General features: G+C 49.2%; 1 long non-coding RNA gene across 1 annotated transcript; it reads left to right on the top strand.

Annotated features, from left to right (window-relative positions):
- The first annotated feature begins 260 nt into the window (after positions 1-260).
- Positions 261-12,556, top strand: LOC311531284. The gene is made up of 3 exons (XR_014714178.1): positions 261-413; positions 10,591-10,725; positions 11,061-12,556. It is a non-coding gene; the product is annotated as an uncharacterized lncRNA (long non-coding RNA).
- Positions 12,557-13,002: the final 446 nt, after the last annotated feature.

Genomic DNA, 13,002 nt, shown 5'->3' with positions numbered 1-13,002 from the left:
GGAATTGCTGAAAATTGGCATTTGGGTTGAGTTTGAGCTATGTTTTACCATAGCAGAAATACAATATACTAAGGTGCATGTTCCTTGAGAGGAGAGCTGGTCACAAACAGAATTCCTGCCCCACAGAAAATTCCAAGATTCTGAAATTTCATTTCATCCCTAATTGGGACAAAAAGTAGAATTCTCAGAATTTTTCACAAAATGAAATATTCAGAACAATTTCATTTTGACATTATGGAAATGTTTCAGTAAGAGCTAAACATTTCATTTTAATGTTATAATTTGACTGTATTTCATTATATCATATTATTATAGACATATAGAAATTTGGGCTGGAAGTTAACTCAAGAGGACATCTTCTCCAGCCCTCTGAGCTGACGCAGGACCAAGTAAGCTTAGACCATCTCAGATAGGTATTTGTCCAACCTGTTCTTAAAAGCCTCCATTGATGTGGATTATAATATCATATATCATATCACATAATTAATATCGTTGAAATGACAACATCAAATTTAAACGTTTCAATAATTTCCCATAGAAAATTTTAATGAAGTCAATAAGTCCATGAGCAATGTTTTGATTTAATCAAATCAACATCTTCTGATGGACAAACATTCCACTAGAAAACTGTTGAGCAGTTCCTTTCTAGTGGAGAACCATGGCTGTTTCTGACTTCTTCACATTAAAACAAAAAAGCTGTGCTTATTGTTTTTGTACAATGTAATATTTCAAAGGAAGTGGAATAAGCAGTGTTACCCCCTCACAATTTTATCACCAGTCTTGCAATATGTGGTGTTTTATTAATACCCGAGCTCCCAGAGTCATGTGTTTATGGGTGAATCTCAGTTTCCACTGGTGAAAAAAGTAAGTTTCTAGATCTTGAGGCTGCAGAGAAAGGCTTGAAAATGTGACCCCTGAAGATTCAAACACTAGAAGGCAAATGAAAGAACCAACACATCGTACTTTAAAAAATCATGAGATTTAAAAAAAAATAATCTCATGATTTTAGGGGATTATAATTCTTAAACATTGGATTTGGCAATACTGAGATGGGGTTTAGCTTTGAAAAGACAGGTACGGGACAGAGACCACCCTTTGTGAAGGAGAAAAAGAAAGTAACAGAGGGGAAATGGATAGTGAGGTTCAAAGTAACAGGTGTACATTCAATAAGACTAGCCAAAGGAATATTGAGGGTGAAAGCCTAGGCTAGAGGTTAAAAGTTCTTCTCAATCTCAATCTTCTCTGATCCAGCAGAAACTGAGGACTCACAACTCATTACTCTAAGTGGGATGTGGAATTACACAGTAGGTCAGAGAAAAGTGTCCCTCTTCCTTAGAAGTTTTATTTAGGACACCTCAGGATCTCCGCACATTCCTGCTGAGTCCACAGACAGAATCCAGAGGGGGAGGCTTAGTACCCGAGATCAGGCTATGGGAAAAGACCCGAGTCGAACGAGATACACGAATGGGACTGTTTTTGTGGATTCAGACTAACACAGCTACCCCCTGATACTATACACGAATGGGAGAATTCTGCTCTAGGCCTTGCCCTGTTCCTGAGCCCCCACCTGGGCAGACAGCAGTGCCTCATGCTCCCTCAGTTAGGACACTTCTGAGACCCACCATGCTGCCCAACTAAGGATCCTGTGCAGACCCCTTCCAGGGGTTACGGCAGAGGCTCTTGCTAGAGCCCTGGGTTCCTTGTGAATGGGAGAGTTTAATTCCCAAACTCAGGCTCTGGCAAACTGGGACATGCTAGGTTACAGTGCCCCTTAGATCCCCCTTTATAGAAGGTTGGAAGGAAAAACAAAACCCAAATGTTGGAAAACCAGGAACTGCAGAGTAGAGGTGATGCCTCCAACCAACACAGCCCCACAACCTTAATTCTGCCCCAGGGAGGGAGAACCCAGCAGTGTACCAAGTCCCTCTGCCTTGCCCAATGGGCAGCAAATGCTTCCCAGTTCAATGGTACTGCATGGAGCCCATGGCAAAGGGAGAATTCTCTGGCCTGGGCTTGCATGAGATCAGTCCAGATGACCTCATGGTCTCTTCTGGCCTTAAACTGTATGAAATTTGGTGACTCACATGGGTGGGACTTATTAGATGGACGGCGCTTCTATCCCATTCTCACTAATTCTCATGAATGGGTCAGGGAGACCTTTTGAACAGACCTCGTGGCCCCTCAGCTACCTGCTGCATCCCTCTACCAGCCCCAGTGGGGTGAGAGGGACAGAGAGAGGAGGGAAGCTGGTAGCCACGGAGCTGAGAACTGTAGCTACCAGCTGGAAGCAGCACTGGGTGGGGGCCTGGGGTCCATATATCATACTGGGGCACTGTTCAGGGAGAAGGGGCTCTGCACACCCTTAACCCCAGGAGTGGGGTGGAAGGGGAGGCACAGGTGGCCTAGACCCCAACTCTGGCCAAATATTTTCCACAAAAACGCTGTTGCGACTGATTCATAGACTCATAGGGTTAGAAGGGTCATCTAGTCTGAGCGCCAAATTGGGAACTGAAAATTGGGTTATCACCAAAACATATTTTTCACAAACAAACAGTGTCTGGTTTCCATGGGACATGTTTTTGTTGTCAGAAACTAAACACCCGAAAACAGAAATATTTCTACTTGGAAATGGTGCTGCAATGCATTGTAGGAGTTCACTCTCAGTCACTTGTTCTCTATGACCCCAAGATCCTTTTCACAGTCACTGCTTTCCGGGACACAGGTCCCCACTCTGTAGATACTGCCTGCATTCTTGTTCCTAGATGTATGGCCTTGCATTTGGCTGTATTAAAACACGTTTGAGGGGACTCAGCTTACCAAGCGATCCTCATTGCTGTCCTTATTATTTACCACGCCGGTTGCCCTGTCCTCATTATTTACCACGCCGGTTGCCCTGTCCTCATTATTTACCACTCTGCAAATTTTGTCAGCAATGATTTGATATTTACTTCCAGATTGCAGATGAAACTGTTGAATAGAGTCAGGCCTGGTACCGATCCCTGCAGAGCCCTGCTAGAAACACCCCCCTCACGGATGATTCCCCGTGGATGGCCACTTTTTGAGATCTGTCAGTTAGCGAGTACTTAATCCATTGATACTGCATAGTGCTAATTTTTTAATCAGAATTGTCACAGTTCAGGACTACTGCATCTGTGTTCCCCCTCCATGGTCCCTTGAGGGCACCCCTCTAGGCTCTCAGGTCCTCATCTGCCCCTTATCTCTCTCTCTCTCCTGCCAGAGGTTTTACCAGACTGCACAGTTCCCTGCTTACACTGTGCTATCCCCAACCAGCCAGACTGCCAAACCCGGCCAGCCTCTGTGCTTTGCTTTCTCTTTGAAGGCTATGAACAGTTGTAGTTGCCAGAAACCACAAGTTACCAGGTAGTGCTTTATAAGCTACCACATTTATTCTTACTGTGGCAGAATTACAGAGAAAACATTAACACAATAAAAGTTCCTATCTGCATGCTAAAAGTTCACCAGCCGTCACCCAGCAGTCTTCCGGGGCCTCCGGAGGCTAAGGTCCTTCTTACCAAAGAAATCGGATTTCATACTCTGATGAGATCACCTATTTGGCTGATAATGATGATTATGTTGCTGTAATATACTTGCACTTTGTAAGGCATTTGCGTCGTTTTCTCAGCTCTGCTAATCGCGGTGCTGTGTGTCTGTTCCATGCACCTTGTTTACCCATACTCAGCTCACCTGGTCTCAGCACTGGGTGTGGGCACCATGCACTGAATTTCCCTGTTCTCAGCTCCTTGGTCTTGCCTCTGTGTATCTGTGGCATCATGATCTCAGTTTTCCACCTTCTTAGTTCCCCGGGTTGTAACTCGGTGTCTGGGCCATATACTGAGTTTCCCTATTCATAGCTTCTGAGGTATTAGTGCTGTGTTTCTGTAACATGCACCCAGTTTCCCTATTAGCTCTATTGGTCTCAGCGCCGTGTATATGTGTTCTACACCAAGACTCCCTTTTCTCCCTTCTCCTTGTCAGAGCACTGTGTGTCTGTCACATGCATTGATTTTATGTTCCCAGTGTCTCAGTTCTGTGCCATGCACCGTGTTTTCCTGTTCTCACATCCTGTGGTCTCTGTGCTATTTGTCTGTCCCTACACTGAGTTTTGCCATTCTGAGCTGCATTGGAACTCTGCGCTGCGTGACTGTGATGTGCTGACATTTTCCCCATTCTCAGCCTCTCTGGTCTCAGTGCTGTGTGTGTGTGTCATGTAAAAACTTTTCCCATTCTCACCTCCCCTGATCTCTACACTGTGTGTCTGTGTCATGCACACATTTTTCCTGTTCTCAGTTCTCATTGTCTCAATGTTTGCTTCTGTTCTATACAGCAAGTCACCCCATTCTCTGTTCCCTGGTCTCCATGCTGTGCGTCTGTGTCATGCGCTACTTTCCCCATTCTCAGCTGCCCTGCTTTTAGCTCTAGACATGTGTGCTATGCACTGAATTTCCCCATTCTTAGTTCACTTGGTCTCAATGTGACTGATATGTTCCGAGTTACCCAATTCCCTGCTGATCTCATTTGAGTCCTATGTTTGGGTGCCAGGCACTGAATTTACCTGTTCTCAATATCCCTTTTTTTTTTGTATTGTATGTCTGGGGCATGCACTGAATTTTCCTGTTCTCAGCTCCCCTGGTCTCCTTGCTTGGTGTCTGTGACTGAAATATTGTCACTTTGCCCATTGCCTGCTGTTCTGATCTGAGCCTTGCGTGTCTCATGCTATCTAACAGATTTCCCCATTCTCAGATCCACAGCTCTCAACACTGTGTGTCTGAGCTCTACACTCAGTTTCACTGTTCTTAGCTCTTCTCCTATGAGTGCTGTGTCTCTCTGCCATGCACTGATGTTCCCCATTTTAGCTCCTTTCATCTCAGTACTTTGTCTGTGACATGCATTATTCTCACCCCTTCTGGTCTCAGTGCTATGTGTCTCTGCCATGCACAGCCTTCCCCCATGTCACAGACTCTCAGGTTGTGCCCACTCTTGGCCCCGTATGGTCCCTGCGGAGAACCCCCTTCAGTGTGACAGCCCTTCTCGGGGCTCCATTCTCTCTCAGGGGTTAAGCCCCTCTGCATCCTGGAACCACACTTCTCTGAGCCTTTAGCATGCCTGTCTTTTGCTGTGGGCTGCCTCAGGGAGTCCATGCTCTCTGGACCCCTGGGGCCTCAACTCCCAGAGGGGATAATGCAACCCTGTTCTCCAGACCAGAGTGACTCTCAGCCAGCGTAAAGGAGAAGGGTTTACCCAGTGTTTGAACACAGCATAGGAAACAATCAGGGCCCTCAGACCCGGCCTCCTTCAACACAGTACATCTAAGTCTCCCCTGCATCCAGGTGGACTCTGTCTGCTCTCTCCCCCTGAGTCCAGAGACCCCACGCTTTCTAGCTAGGCATCTGAAATAACCTGCCCCCACACCCCGCTTCTGTCCTTTGTCTTCTGTCCAGGTAAACAGGATCACCTGGGCCTCCTCTTCTCTCAGCTGTCCTTTGTTCTCCACTGGCTGGAAACTGCAGGTCAGATCACCGGGGTCCTCTCTCCGCATCCCATTATCCTCCCACTGGCCAGAACCAGCTGTGGCATCCGAGCTGGGCCTCCTGGTCACCAGTCGCTGGGGTATCCATTCTCCTGGCCAGTGGCCGGGGTCCCAAGTTCAGTCGCTGGTGCTCTGTAACAACAGGTTTCAAATCTCCAATTTGTCACACCCACTCTCAGCTCTCCTGGTCTCAGTGCTGTGTGTCTATGCCATGCACAGAATCCTCCCACTCTTAGTTATCCTGATGTCAGTGCTGTGTGTCTGTGCCATTCACAGACTTCCCAAACTCTCATCTCTCCTCGTTTCAGTGCGGTGTGTCTGTGCCATATACAACCTTCTCCCACTCGCAGGTCTCCTGGTGTCAGTACTGTGTGTATTTGCCATGTACAGCCTTCTTCCACTCTCAGCTCTTCTGGTCTCAGTGCTGTCTCACTGCTATGCACAGCCTTCTCCCATTCTCAGCTATGCTGGTCTCAGTGCTGTGTCTCTATGCCATGCACAGCCATCCCCTACTTGCAACTCTCCTGGTGTCAGTGCTGGGTGTCCACGCCATATACAGCCTTCCCGCACACACAACTCTCCTGGTTTCAGTGCTGTGTCTTGCACAGCTTTGCTTCCCTCACAACTCTCCTGGTTTCACTGTTGTGTGTCATAGAATATCAGGGTTGGAAGGGACCTCTGGAGGTCATCTAGTCCAAGCCCCTGCTCAAAGCAGGACCAATCCCCGATTTTTGCCCCGATCCCTAAATGACCCCCTCAAGGATTGAACTCACAACCCTGGGTTTAGCAGGCCAATGCTCAAACCACTGAGCTATCCCTCCCCCCAAAATTGCAGGGCTTGTTTCTGCCCGGTTTCGAACCAGGGACCTTTTGAGTGTTAGGCAAACGTGATAACCACTACACTACAGAAACCTAGCTTACACTACAGAAACCCAGCCCTACACAGCCTTCTTACACTCTCAGTACTGTCTGTGTGCCATTCACAGCCTTCCCCCACTCACAACTGTCCTGACCTCAGTGCAGTATGTCTGTGCTACTGTAGTAGGGCAGTTACCCCACTCCTAGAAAAAAAGATGAGGCTGATTGGGGAAGGAGCCACAGCTGGGGCCACGCCCCAATCAGGCCACACCTGGCCCTGTAATAAGGGCTGAGGGAGGAGCTGGGTCAGTCTCTCTCTTTCTAGCTGTGAAGATAGAAGGATCTAGCTGCTGGGGAGAAAAGGGTACCCAGGGCTGGGGAAGGGAGGGGCTAGGCTAGGCTAGGCTAGAGGAGCTGGGGAGCTCTAGCCTGGTAACTCCCCAGGCTGAGGCCTTGTTAAAGGCCTATGTAGGTACTGGGGCTGAGAGGTACAGCCCAGAGATAGGTAGAGGCAGCTGGTCCAATCTCCTTGCCAATGATGTGGGGCCATGACAGACAGCAGTTTGCCCCAGTGAGCGGGGGGCTAAATGATGACTGGCAGTAGCCACTGAGGCAAGGTGGGTGAGAGGGCCCCTGGGAGGGGAGACCCAGAGTGTGGGGGTACTGCTGGGGCAGAACCCCAGGGCAAAAGGGACCAGGAGGGACACAGGGGCAGCAGCAGGTGGGACACTGGCCAGTAGGAGGTGCTCTGGATCGGCTTCCCCAGGTGCAATTTAAAGGGCCTGGAGTTCCCAGCAGCAGCAGCTGGAGCCCCCGGCCCTGCTGCCGGAGCCCTGGGGTAGCGGCAGCGGGGCTGGGGCGCCGACTTAAAGGGCCCGGGGTGGTAGCGGCAGCCGAGCCCCGGACCCTTTAAATCGTCTCCGGAGCCCCACCACCACTTCCCTAGGGCTCCGGCAGGCTCCAGGGACCGTAGTGGCAGGTGGGGCTCTGGGGACGATTTAAAGGGCCCAGGGCTCTGGCCGTCACTACTGCCCAGGGCCCTTTAAACCACTGCCAGAGCCCCCGGCTGCTGCTGTTACCTTGGGGAGGGGAAAGGAGGCACTTGCCGGTACAGGGTGGGCCGGAGCTGGCTCTGACCTCCCCTAGCCCTGCCCCTTCTGCCCGAGGCCCCGCCCCTTCCGGGGGCCAGAGCTGGCTCCAGCCTACCCACGTACCAGTAAGTCCCTAGACTTACTTTCACCCCTGGTTGGAAGGGACCTCAGGAGGTTCATCTAGTCCAACCGCCTGCTCAAACAGGACCAATCCCCCTCTAAATCATCCCAGCCAGGGCTTTGTCAAGCCTGACCTTAAAAATATCTAAGGAAGGAGATTCCACCACCTCCCTAGGTAACCTATGCCAGTGCATCACCACCCTCCTAGTGAAAAAGTTTTTCCTAATATCCAACCAAAATCTCCCGCACTGCAACATGAGACCATTACTCGTTATTCTATCATCTGGAACCACTGAGAACAGTCTAGATCCATCCTCTTTGAACTCCCTTTCAGGTAGTTGGAAGCAGCTATCAAATCCCCCCTCATTCTTCTCTTCTGCAGACGAAACAATCCCAGTTCCCTCAGCCTCTCCTCTAAATGATGTGCTCCAGCCCCCTAATCATTTTTGTTGCCCTCCGCTGGACTCTTTCCAATGTTTCCACATCCTTCTTGTAGTGTGGGGCCCTAAACTGGACACAGTACTCCAGATGAGGCCTTACCAATGCCGAATAGAGGGGAATGATCACATCCCTCGATCTGCTGGCAATGCTCCTATTTATACAGCCCAAAATGCCGTTAGCTTTCTTGGCAACAAGGGCACACTGACTCATATCGAGCTTCTCGTCCATTGTAACCCCTAGGTCCTTTTCTGCAGAACTGCTGCCTAGCCACTCGGTCCCTAGTCTGTAGCAGTGCATGGGATTCTTCCATCCTAAATTCAGGACTCTGCACTTGTCCTTGTTGAACCTCATCAGAGGATTGGGTCAAAAGAAATCTAATTTGTCTAGGTCCCTCTGTATCCTATCCCTATCCTCCAGCATATCTACCACTCCTCCCAGTTTAGCGTTATCTGCAAACTTGCTGAGGGTGCAATCCATGCCATCCTCCAGATCATTAATGAAGATATTGAACAAAACTGGCCCCAGGACCGACCCTTGGGGCACTCTGCTTGATACCGGCTGCTAACTAGAATGGAGCCATTGATCACTACCCATTGAGCCCGACGATCTAACCAGTGTTCTATCCACCTTATAGTCCATTTATCCAGCCCATACTTCTTTAACTTGCTGGCAAGAATACTGTGGGAGATGGTACCAAAAGCTTTGCTAAAGTCAAGGAATAACACGTTCACTGCTTTCCCCTCATCCAAAGAGCCCCATGGACTTGTGCTCATCCAGCTTTTCTAAATAGTCCTGAACCACTTCTTTCTCCACAGAGGGCTGGTCACCTCCTCTCTATACTGTGCTGCCCAGTGCAGTAGTCTGGGAGCTGACCTTGTTCGTGAAGACAGTGGCAAAAAAAGCATTGAGTACATTAGCTTTTTCCACATCCTCTGTCACTAGATTGCCTAGAGGAACCCTGTTCTCTAGACTGGAGTGATTCTCAGCCAGTGTAGAACAGGAGGGTTTATTGAGCGTCTGAACAGAGCATAGGAAACTCTCAGGGTCCTCAGGCCTGGCCTCCCTCAGCACAGTACATCTAAGTTTCTCCTTCATCCAGGTGGGCTCTGCCTGCTCTCGCTCTCCAGTCCCAAGCCCCCGTGCTTTCCAGCTGGGCATCTGACATCACCTCCCCCAAGCCCCTCCTCTGTCCATTGTCTTCTGTCCAGGTAAACAAGGTCACCTGGGCATCCTCTCCTCTCAGCTGTTCTTTGTACCACTCTTGCTGGAACGGCTGATCAGGTCACTGGGGTCCTCTCTTCACAGGCCATTGTCCTCCCCCTGGCCAGAACTAGCTGGGATTCTCTAGCTGGGCCTCCCGTTCACCAGGACACCAGTCACTGAGGTATCCATTCTCCAGGCCATTGGCTGGGGTCCTAAGTTCTGTTGCTCGTCCTCTGTAACAAAATACTCCCTCTCCCATCACCTCGTTAAACCAGTAATACCCAGGGAAACTGAGTCCCACCCCCTCTGCACGCAAACCATTGGAAAAACAAATAAAAAACCAAGAGAACCCCCCACTTCGTCTCACCTGGTGTCAGTGCTGCAAGTTTCCCCATTCTCAGCACCCCATGTTTTATCACTGGTTGCCTGTGCTCTGCACCATGTGTCCCCATTCTCAGCTGCCCATGTCTTAACTCTGTGTTTGGGCCGTGTACTTAACTTCCCCGCTCTTAGCTCCCTTGGTCTCAGCACTAAGTGTGGGTGCCCTCCCCTGAATTGCCCCCTTCTCAGCTACCCTGTTCTCAGCTGCATGTCTGTCATGTGCTGAGTTTTTCCATTCTCAGCTCCCCTGTTCTCAGTGCTGCATGTCTGTGCCATGCACCAAGTTTCCCCATTGTCAGCTTCCCTGGTCTGAGCACTGAGTGAATGTGTGTCTCACCTCTGTTTGTGTGTGGCATACTCTGAGTTTACCAGATCTCAGTCTCAGCACTGAGAGCTTGTGCCATGCATTGAATTTCCCCATTCACTGTTCCCCGGGTCTCAACACTTTGTTCCTGGTCTGTACATTGAGTTTTCCTGTCCTTAGCACCTCAGATATTAGTGTTTTGTTTCTGTGACATGCACTGAGTTTCCCCATTCTCATCTCTACTGGTCAGTATTTGCAAGGCCATGGCAGTGAGGGTGGAGTGGTACGCTCTTAAAAATGGTGTCCTCTGTGTGTGATACTGGACAAAACCACATCTGATTTTGTCTCAGTACTGGACAGCCGGAAAACCATACCCTGTCCCGCCCCCCCGATTGTCTTAAAACCGGATGAATGGCCTGTCCGTGTAAGAACTCTGCAGTAACAAACGCAAAATAATCTGGCCCTTAGTAGGCTTGGTCTCTATAATAGACACTGAATTAAATCCTGAAGTAGCAGGATTAATATCCCTGCCAAAATGATCTTTTATTGTAATGATTTTGAAAAATTTCAAACCTTGAAAATATTGTTTCAAAAGATATTATGGGGTTTTTTCCTTATTTGTTTAATTTTATTTTCAAATGTAGGAGCAAAGTCTGGTCACACATAAAGGCTGGAGGACTGTTCGTATCCTTGACAGCAGTGACTCTGGGTAGAAATTTAGGATTCATGGTGGAATCCAGCTGAACACAGGCTCCTGGCATGATGCTGTGTTGCTAAGGGTATGTCTACACTATGAAATTAGGTTGATTTTATAGAAGTCAATTTTTAGAAATCGATTTTATACAGTCGATTGTGTACGTCCACACTAAGCGCATTAAGTCAGTGGAGTGCGTCCTCACTACCGTGGCTAGCATCGACTTCTGGAGCGGTGCACTGTGGGTAGCTATCCCACAGTTCCTGCAGTCTCCACCGCCCATTGGAATTCTGGGTTAAGCTCCCAATGCCTGATGGGGCAAAAACATTGTCGCGAGTGTTTTTGGGTACATGTTGTCAGTCGCCCTTCCCTCCGTGAAAGCAACGGCAGACAATCATTTAGTGCCTTTTTTCTGTGCAGATGCCATACCATGGCAAACATTGAGCCCGCTCAGCTCAATTCACCGTCACTGCGGCTGTTGTGTCCTGGGTGCTGCTGTCAGCAGACGGTGCAATAGGACTGCTAACCATCATCATCCACCATTTCCGCTGCAACTCTGCTCTCCTGCAGACGCCACACCACACTCAGCTCACCGTCACCGCTGCTGTTGTGAGCATTGTAAACAGCTTGTGCATTATCCTGGAGTATATGGAGAACTGGGCTAAGAGACGCCAGCGCGAGGAGGATTTTGATGAGGACATGGACACAGATGTTCCTAAAAGCACGGGCTGTGGCAATTGGGACATCATGGGGGCAGTGGGGCTGGTTGATATAGCGGAACGCTGATTCTGGGCCAGGCAAACAAGCACAGACTGGTGGGACCAAATAGTGTTGCAGGTATGGGATGATTCACAGTGGCTGCAAAACTTTCACATGCGTAAGGCCACTTTCCTAGAACTCTGTGAGTTGCTTTCCCCCACCCTGAAGCGCAGGAATACCAAGATGAGAGCTGCCATGACAGTTGAGAAGCGTGTGGCGATAGCCCTGTGGAAGCTTGCAATGCCTGACTGCTACCGCTCAGTCAGGAATCAATTTGGAGTGGGCAAGTCTACTGTGATCCAAGTAGCCAATGCAATCATTGACATTCTGTTATCAAGGGTAGTGACTCTGGGAAATGTGCAAGATATAGTGGATGGCTTTGCTGCAATGGGGTTCCCTAACTGTGATGGGGCAATAGACGGAACACATATCCCCATCTTGACACCGGACCACCTTGCCAACCATTATGTAAACCGCCAGGGGTACTTCTCAATGGTGCTGCAAGTGCTGGTGGATCACAAGGGACGTTTCACCAACATCAATGTGGGATGGCCGGGAAAGGTGTATGACGCTCACATATTTAGGAACTCTGGGCTGTTCAAGCAGCTGCAAGAAGGGACTTACTTCCCAGACCACAAAATTACCGTTGGGGATGTTGAAATGCCAATAGTTATCCTTGGGGACCTAGCCTACCCTTTGCTCCCATGACTCATGAAGCCGTTCACAGGCAGCCTGGACAGTAGTAAGGAGCAGTTCAACTATAGGCTGAGCAAGTGCAGAATGGTGGTAGAATGTGCCTTTGGATGTTTAAAAGCTCGCTGGTTCTGTTTGCTGACTCGGTCAGACCTCAGCGCAACCAACATTCCCATTGTTATTGCTGTTTGCTGCATAATATCTGTGAGAGTAAGGGGGAGACGTTTATGGCTGGGTGAGGGGTTGAGGCAAATCGCCTGGCATCCTATTTTGAGCAGCCAGACACCAGGCGATTAGAAGAGCACAGCTAGGCATACTGCGCATCAGAGAGGCTTTGAAAACCAGTTTCATGACTGGCCAGGCTACGGTGTGACCGTTGTATGTGTTTCTCCTTGATGCAAACCTGCGCCCCTGGGTTAATTTTAATTCCCTGTAACCAAACCACCCTCCCTCCCCCCTTTGAAATAAAGTAACTTGTTTTGAAACCATGCATTCTTTCTTTATTAATTAAAAAAAAAAAAGTGAGATAACTGACAAGGTAGCCCCGGTGGGATGGGGGAGGAGGGAAGGACAAGGCCACATTGCTTTTTGTACAAATCACACTACAAATCAAACTGTTTGAATGACAGCCTTCTGTTGCTTGGGCCATCCTCTGGAGTGCAGTGGCTGGGTGCCCAGAGCCTCCCCCCCTCATTCTTGGGTGTCTGGGTGAGAAGGATATGGAACTTGGGGAGGAGGTCAGGCGGTTATACAACCTCCTGTTGGCTTTCCTGCAGCTCTGCCAGATGCTTCATCATGTCCTTTTGCTCCCCCTTTAGCCTCTGCTCTTCGCACTCCTGCCTCCCCTCTTCGCGCTCACTTAATGCTTTCCTGGCCTCTAACACTGAATACCTCCATGCATTAAGTTGTG

The sequence above is a fragment of the Lepidochelys olivacea genome, assembly GCF_965140295.1.
Source record: "Lepidochelys olivacea isolate rLepOli2 genome assembly, chromosome: 14".
Lineage (NCBI taxonomy): Eukaryota > Metazoa > Chordata > Testudines > Cheloniidae > Lepidochelys > Lepidochelys olivacea.
This window is presented reverse-complemented; position numbering and strand designations above follow the sequence as displayed.